This window comes from Emydura macquarii, unplaced genomic scaffold (assembly GCF_026122565.2).
Source record: "Emydura macquarii macquarii isolate MOO-44397 ecotype Brisbane River unplaced genomic scaffold, CSIRO-AGI_Emac_v2 contig_2795, whole genome shotgun sequence".
NCBI classification, from domain to species: domain Eukaryota; kingdom Metazoa; phylum Chordata; order Testudines; family Chelidae; genus Emydura; species Emydura macquarii.
This window is the reverse complement of record NW_027132932.1, coordinates 4,580,556-4,588,900: the sequence shown is the minus strand read 5'-3', so window position 1 is coordinate 4,588,900 and position 8,345 is coordinate 4,580,556.

Here is an 8,345-nt window from a genome sequence, read left to right as displayed (position 1 = left end):
ACTTCTTTAACTTGCTGATTAGAATACTGTGGGAGACTATGTCACAAGTTTTACTAAAGTCAAGGTATATCACGTCCACCATTTTCCCCGCATCCACAGAGCCAGTTATCTCATCATAGAAGGCAATCAGGTTGGTCAGACATGACTTGCCTTTGGTGAATCCATGCTAACTGTTCCTGATCACCTTCCTCTCCTCCAAGTGCATCAAAATGGATTCCTTTGAGGACCAGCTTCATAATTTTTCCAGGGACTGACTGACATGAGGCTACTGGTCTGCAGTTCCCCAGCTTCTCCTTTTTCCCTTTTTTAAAGATGGGCACTGTTGTATAGAGTTAGACTATTAGGGGATAGCTCAGCCTGTCTTGGCTGGTTTTAGTGTTAGTTCAATAAAGACTTTTCATGGGTTTGCATCTCTCTGTGTTCCATGCTGATTTCTCTCTGAATACAAGTCCTTGCCAAGGATTTAACATAACAAAAGTGGCGACGGAGGATGGGATCGACCTGTGCTGCACTGGCAAAGTCAAAAAAAGTCAATGTAAGAAAAAAAACCTTTTTCCTCTTTTGGGGGCTGGGCTGTTTACACTGATGGCTCAAACTGAAACTAAAACAGGCTCTGCTTTGTTCTGACCGAAGTGAAGCAGACAGACTGGGAATGGGGAAGAAACAAAAGCAGTGAATGGAATGGAAATGGCTAGTGAATGGAAATTACCAGCAATTGTGTGTGAATGACCCAACACACATAAATAAAAGACACTAAAAGACAAGAGAAAGAAAAGAGAGAAAAAAAGAGGGGTAGCAATGGCTACACTTACGGGGCCTCTGGGACCTTTTGACGAGCCTCTAGAGGAATGGAACTCATATACTGAGTGTTTTCAGCTTTTTGTTATTGCAGATGAAATTACAGATGCAAAAAAGATGCCCATTTTCTTAAGTGTTGTAGGAGCTAAAATCTATACTTTATTGCGCAGCATAGTGTACCGTGATAAGCCACAGACAAAATCTTACAGTGACATTGTGAAAATCCTGGAGGCACATTTTTCTCCAAAACCACTGGTAATTGCAGAGTGATTTAGGTTCCACAAAAGAAATCAAGAAGAAGGTGAAACAATTGTGCAATTTGTAGCAGCTCTGATGAAACTTGCTGAATACTGTGAATTGAATGATGTGTTAAATAACACCCTATGTGATAGGTTAGTGTGTGGTCTGCACAATGAAGCAATACAGAAGTGCCTATTGATAGAGGCCCAGCTCACCTGGCAGAAGGCCATTGAAATTGCAATCTCTATGAAACTGGACACCGGCGCAGCAGTTTTGCTGGTCTCAAACACTGCGTATAAGGAGAAGCTAAAGCATCTCCCGCTTAAGCCAACAGAAACTGTTCTGAAGACGTACACTGGAGAAGCTGTACCCATGTTGGGCACTACTGATGTTAAGGTGGAGCTCAATGGACAGACTGCTAAATTGCCACTGTTTGTGGTGGAAGGCAATTACCCAGCCTTAAAGGGAAGGTCATGGCTTAGGAAGATCCAGCTGAACTGGGCAGAGATGCACAGGATGGCTAAAGAAGAAAGAGGTCTGACAGCTGTATTAAAGAAACATGCTGCTGTTTCTGGAGAGGACCTGGGAAGTATGAAGGGAATCACTGTGAAATTGAACATTAAGCCTGACAGCCAACTAAAATGTCTGAAAGTCTGCTACAGTCATTGCCCAAACAGGACCTGTTTCCTATACTATCCAGACTGCAGATGATCTGACCTGGTGGCGGCATGTAGATCAGTTGTTGCCAGGTCATATGTGTCCCAAGAACACATCTCCAGTTGAACTGCCTGACCTCACCATTACAGATGAGATATCATCAAGTCAAGAGTCACCCATTCCTGACTCCCCTTTTCCATTCAACTCTGCAGCAAATACAGCCCCCTCCCCTGTTCAAGCAGATACAACATCCTCACCTGTTTGAGCTACGAGTCCTGAGCCCATTGTTAGACCCGCATCAATAACACCTTCCAGTGCAAGAACACCAGAAGTCCGCCATAATCCACCTAGAGAGAGAAGGCCCCCTCAATGGCTGGATCTTTAGCTAGGGCAAACCCACATTACGGGGCAGAATAATCCCCGGAGTTTAGCTGGGAAATGAGGCAGTCTACCCTCATTCCCTAGTTCAGTGATTGTTCTGTTAAATGGGCGTTTTCATTAAGGGGGGAGGAATATCTTGTGTATCATAGCAATAGAGTTAGACTAATAGGGGATAGCTCAGCCAGTCCTGGCTGGTTTTAGTGTAGTTCAGTAAAGACTTTTCATGGGTTTGCATCTTTCTGTGTTCCATGCTGACTTCTCTCTGAATACAAGTACTTTCCAAGGATTTACATAATAGGCACTATATTTCAATTATCCGAGACCTCCCCCGATCACCACGAGTTTTCAAAGATAATGGCCAATGCTTCTGCAATCACATAAGCCAGCTACCTCAGCACTCTTGGATGCATTGCATCCAGCCCCATGGACTTGTGCATGTCCAGCTTTTCTAAATAGTCCTGAACTTGTTCTTTCACCACGGAGGGCTGCTCATCTCCTCCCCATACTGTGCTGCCCAGTGCAGTAGTCTGACACTGACCTTGTCTGTGAAAACAGAGGCAAAAATAGCATTGAGTACTTCAGCTTTTTCCATATCATCTGTCACTAGGTTGCCTGCCCTATTCAGTAAGGGGTCCACATTTTCCCTGACCTTCTTCTTGTTGCTAACATACTTGTAGAAACCCTTCTTGTTACTCTTCACGTCCCTTGCTAGCTGCAACTCCAATTGTACTTTGGCCTTCCTGATTTCACTCCTGCTTGCTCAAGCAATATCTTTATATTCCTCCCGAGTCATCTGTCCAAGCTTCCACTTCTTGAAAGCTTCCTTTTTGTGTTTAAGGTCACCGAAGATTTCTCTGTTAAGCCAAGCTGGTCTCCTGCCATATTTGCTATTCTTTCTGTACATTGGGATGGTTTGTTCCTACACCCTCAATAAGGTTTCTTTAAATTGTAAACTATCTGATTTGAATCCTTTTATTAATCTGTTACACACTTTACTAGGATCACGTTACAGAATTCTCTAGCTGTTACTTTTTTGCAACATCACACCATTATTCTATTGAGTGTGTTGGAAGTACAGGGGATCTTCACTCACTTGCATTAATGACTGTGAGATCCTTTGAGAATTTCTGAATTTTGTGCATTAACAAGTAAAACCTTCAGAAGTCAAGGGTGTGATTTGGACTGTAGTTTTTATTGTTGCTAAATGTATATTATTTTAACTCAAAAGGAGGTTCAGCCTCTTGGGTAAGAGGGGAGGGGAGAACCTGGGAAGATCTTGATGGGTAGAGCCCCAATCCCTGCAATGCATTAGAAACCTTTTGTCATTCCACCCAAATACCATTGGTCCTGTTTGCTCCACCACAGTTTTGTTGCCCTGGCACTTGTGGCTCAGCCTGTGACTTCTAGCAACAAGTATTCAATCTTTTAGTTTTATTGTTGTTTTAGGTGCCAGATTATAGTATATTTCAACAGGAAAGAGTGGAATCTTTTGGATAAAGGGCACAGAGACTTTTAGAGGAACATGACATAGGAAACAAGAAGATTCTGCTTTCTTGAGAAATTCTGAAGGGATTTGGGAAGCTAGTGCCTGATGGCACTACCCATATCTTCATTATCATTTAATAAGCCCCAGTGATTAGTGTGACTGTATTTCCCTATGCTGAATATGGGACACCTGGTAAAATTACTCATATTTAAGCAAGTTCAATGGCAATCAATCAGAACTATGAAGAACAAACGTTCAAATTAACATCAAGTTGACTGAGCCCCCATTAAAAAGAAAAACCGCATTGTTATAGGATTACTAAAAAGTAAAAAATTTAAGTATATGTGACGCTGTCTGACATGTGAGTGATCATTTATAATATTACTGATGCCAATATTACAGAATTGCAATAAATATCATATAGCATAGGCCATGCAAGGTACCAATGGAAAAACCATGGTTCACTAAGATTGATAAGCATGTTTATATGTATGTATCAGTTTTGTATTATAAGTTCTAAATATATATAGTACATTTATATTTCAAACTTGTGCTATGTTTCTGCATGACACCCCCGGACAGGATGGCAGCATCACTAAGCCTGTTAATGATGCTCAAGGGAACTCAAATGCACAATGAATCCAGTGAAAGAACCCAAGGGCTACACATTATGAATCATCAGGGCATGTAAGAACATGCCTATGGACAGGGGACTCTGAGGCTTTTCCATGTCATGTGCTGTATGACTGTGTTTGGGACAAAGGAAGTACAAGCTTCATGGTAGAAACTATAAAATGCAGCTGCACCTTCTCCATCTTGTCTTCATTCCTGCTTCCTTCCTACTTCTGAATCAACCCATCTACAACTGAAGCTGTGAAACAAAGGACTGAGACCCATCCAGGTACTAAATATACTTCAGAGGAACTGTACCAGCCTGCAAACTCCACAATTTTGCTGAGACTCTGATACATATGGACTTTGAAGTCAGTTGTATGTGTGTATCTGATTGCTTTGGCCATTTAACATCTCTCTTCTTGATTGTTTCTTTCCTTTTACAATAAACCTTTAGTTTTAGTTACTAAAGGATTGACTGGTAGCGTGGTATTCTGGGTAAGAGCCAAACTTATATTGGTTTGGTAGTGTGGCTGATCCTTTGGGGATCAAGAGAACATTTCTGGTAAAGGGAATAGATTTTAATAACTTATCTCTTTACTGGACCTAGTTGTTAATTGGGGGGCCAGAGACTGAAATGAAATAAAGGGGCTCTTTCACTTCTTGTTTTTAGCTTTTTGATAGCCAGTGTGGGAAATCAGAAGCATTGTTTGTGACTGGCTGGTGAATCTAACTGCACTGTTAGCCACCAATTTGGGAGAATCTGCTCTCCTTTTGCAGTCTGCCCTGACCTTGGCATTTTCAGGTGGGCTACCCTAGTCATGGACGGGTCACAGTATATACTTACAATTAAGTGGCTACTGCTCTTTAGAAGTGCCTGCCCTGTCCTCATCTTGCTCTCCTCAACAGTGCAATGTTTCTTGTGGACAGTATTTCTTGCTTGAAGCAATTTTTCAAAGGTTCCACTTCTCTTTCAGCAGCTTGTCATAGAACGCAGTCCAGTCCAGGTCAAAGTTCGCTCGCACAAACAAAATGGCGTTCATGGTAGAAACACTCAGGTGTGATTTTTCAGGTGACCAAACTGTTCATTACTGAAAAGACACATTCAACAGGGGCTGTGGTGGCTGGCAAATACAAAACCAACAACTGCCTTTGTTACATCTGAGTGTTCTACTGCCTTATTGTCCATTTCTTGAAAAACATTCCGCTACCTTTCAGAAATGGATGCTTTCTGAGTGTTCCAATCAGACATGTGATGGGAGATTGTTGGTTTTGCATTTGCCCATTCATCAAAAAGATGAATCTCAGTGTAGCAAGGCGCTGCGGCCTTCCTCAGAACCTGGGCCCGAGGAAGGGTTGTGATGCCGCTGGCTGGACCGTGCCACCAGCCTACACTCATCTATCAAATTTAGAGTGAGGATTCTTGTGACAAGTGGCAAGGCTGCTTTGTATATTATCCCACACTGGCATGCTTCTCATCAGGGCCCACTCAAGCTTTTCTCTGAACTCCAAGGCAGGTTTTCAGTACTCCAAGTAATTCAGAGATATTGAATACAAATTCTTGACTGCACTGTAAAATTCCTTTTCCTGTTGCAGTCTTTGGTTGAGGATGGGGAAATTAAGGATCTTTGAGTCTGATGTGACAAATCTTTCTCTGAGCCTTTCCGCTAAATTATCTTGAAGGGTATGAATATACAGTGCATATTCTGTCACTGAGGAGTCATTTTTCTTAATTGCCTCTACTGTCTTTTGAAAGGTGGCTGTTTGCTTACCAGCAAAAGCAAACCAGTTTCATGCAAGGGTCATTGAAGACTTTCTTCAACAGTGTTGGACATTTGTCTTGAGAAAATATGCCTAGAGCCCATCAAACATCAATAAAATTCTGTCTAGCACTGGTCCAGGAAAAAAGAATCATGTGCTGCCACGCTCTAGCAATTTAAAATACTCAAGGTCTACAAATCGGCAGAAGTCTTTCAGTTCTTCGACATGAACAGTGTAAATGTGAAAGTATTTATTAACTTTCATGGCAAAGGACTCCAAGTCAATTGGAAGATAGTCAGCTGCTGTTTGCAGACAGTTATGACGATATGTGGGCACTACAACCAATACCAAAGATCTCTTTCCCTAGTTTGAATTGTAGTTTTCAATATACATTGTTTTCACCAGTGCATTTAGCACCACCAAAATTTGTATTGACATTATCTGCACAAAGCCCAACAAACTTTTCACTAAGAGAATGTTTCTCAATTAGTTGATGTAGAATTTCACACTGCACCTCAGAAATTTTGCCTGGTAGAGAAGAAAACTCAATAATTTTTTTGTTTACCCCATTATTTGGAAGAAAATAGAGCAAGAGAACAGCAAATAGCTTTTAGTCCTTTTTGTTTGATGCATCCACGCTAAATGTGATAAACAAGCACTTCTCTAAATCACACTGCAGTTCTTCTGTTAATAATGGAGCTAATAGGCTGAAAATATGACCTGGGGGTTACAGTGGATAGGAAGCTGGATATGAGTCATCCGTGTGCCCTTATTGCCAAGAAGGCTAACAGCATATTGGGCTGCATTAGTAGGAGCATTGCCATCAAATCGAGGGAAGTGAGGCCACATTTGGAGTATTGTGTCCAGTTTCAGGCCCCCCACAACAGAAAGGATGTGGACAAATTGGAAAGAGTCCATAGGAGGGCACAAGACTTATGAAGAGAGGCTGAGGGAACTAGGCTTGTTTAGTCTGCAGAAGAGAAGAATGAGGGGGGATTTGATAGCAGCCTTTAACTACCTGAAAGGGGGTTCCAGGGAGGATGGAGCTAGGCTATTCTTAATGGTTGTAGATGACAGAACTGGGAGCAATGGTCTCAAGTTGCAGTGAGGGAGGTCTAGATTGGATATTAGGAAAAGCTTTTTCACTAAGAGTGGTGAATCACTGGAATGGGTTACCTATGGAGGTGGTGGAATCTCCATCCTTAGAGATTTTAAAGGTGCAGCTTGACAAAGCCCTGTCTGGGATGATTTAGTTGGGGTTGGTCCTGCTTTGAGCAGGGGGTTGGACTAGATGACCTCCTGAGGTCCCTTCCAACCCTAATCTTCTACGATTTTATGAAATTATTGCCTCAGATTTTGTGCTCACAGACGAAAACTCGGGTTGGCAATGTTTATTAATGAATTGCGAGATACAGTCACTAGATCTGAAACTGTGTCCGTGGCACACAGAATTGTAAGAAAACAGTTCCTCGCTTGCATGTATTCGATCAGCTTCTGTGTTTTGCGTAACAAAAAATTCCAAAACACTTTGAGTTGGACACTTACTTCGTTCAGCGTTGTGTTTTTTTGTTTCAAGATGCTAAGTAATGTCATTATGGTCATTGTGAGCAACTGAAAAATGTGCAACATACTTTTGACATATAATCTCACTGTTGTCAGCTACTGCAGAGTCTTTTTTTCAAAAATTTGAATTGGTTTTGTAGGTCATCATTAAAACAACATGCACCTCTTTGTTTCTAGAGTAAAGATCAAACTAACTTCATGTGTTTGCAGCCTTGCAATGTTTTGCACCTAGCACTTATTCAGGTTGCCCAGAGCAACTGCTGTCACCACCATCTACCATAAATTTGATGGCCGTAAGTATGTTGTTGTGATTGCAATAAGATTTTGTTGTCCTGCGTTATGAAACTTTTACCTACTCCATGTTTACCCTTAGTTTTGCTTCAGGAACAGCAGCCATTTGGTGAAATCGGGTCATGTGTTATTGGGAAATGCAATAGACATCAGGAGGCAAAAAATATGGGACAATTTGCTAAGTTTTAAGAAAAAGTCAGGACATCTGTGGCAGGGCTTAAATATGGGACATATTTTACCAGTAATGCAGAAAGGAAATGGGTAAAAGTCAAGCCAACTCTATTGGTGGGCTTAGAACTGATGATAATTTAATATTTCATATTGCAAATATGGATAGTGTGGTCCAGTTAACAGGGCATGGGACTGGAAGTTCTATCTGGGCTCTGCCACTTACTTGCTGTTTGCCTTTAGGCAGGTCATTTAACTTATCTGCACCTCAATTTCTCCATGTGTACAATGGGGATAATAACCATTCTTGTGACGTGCTTTGTGATTAACACATGAAAGGCAATGAGTATTATTGTTACTAGTCAAAGAATTTTTGAATCCCTGAATT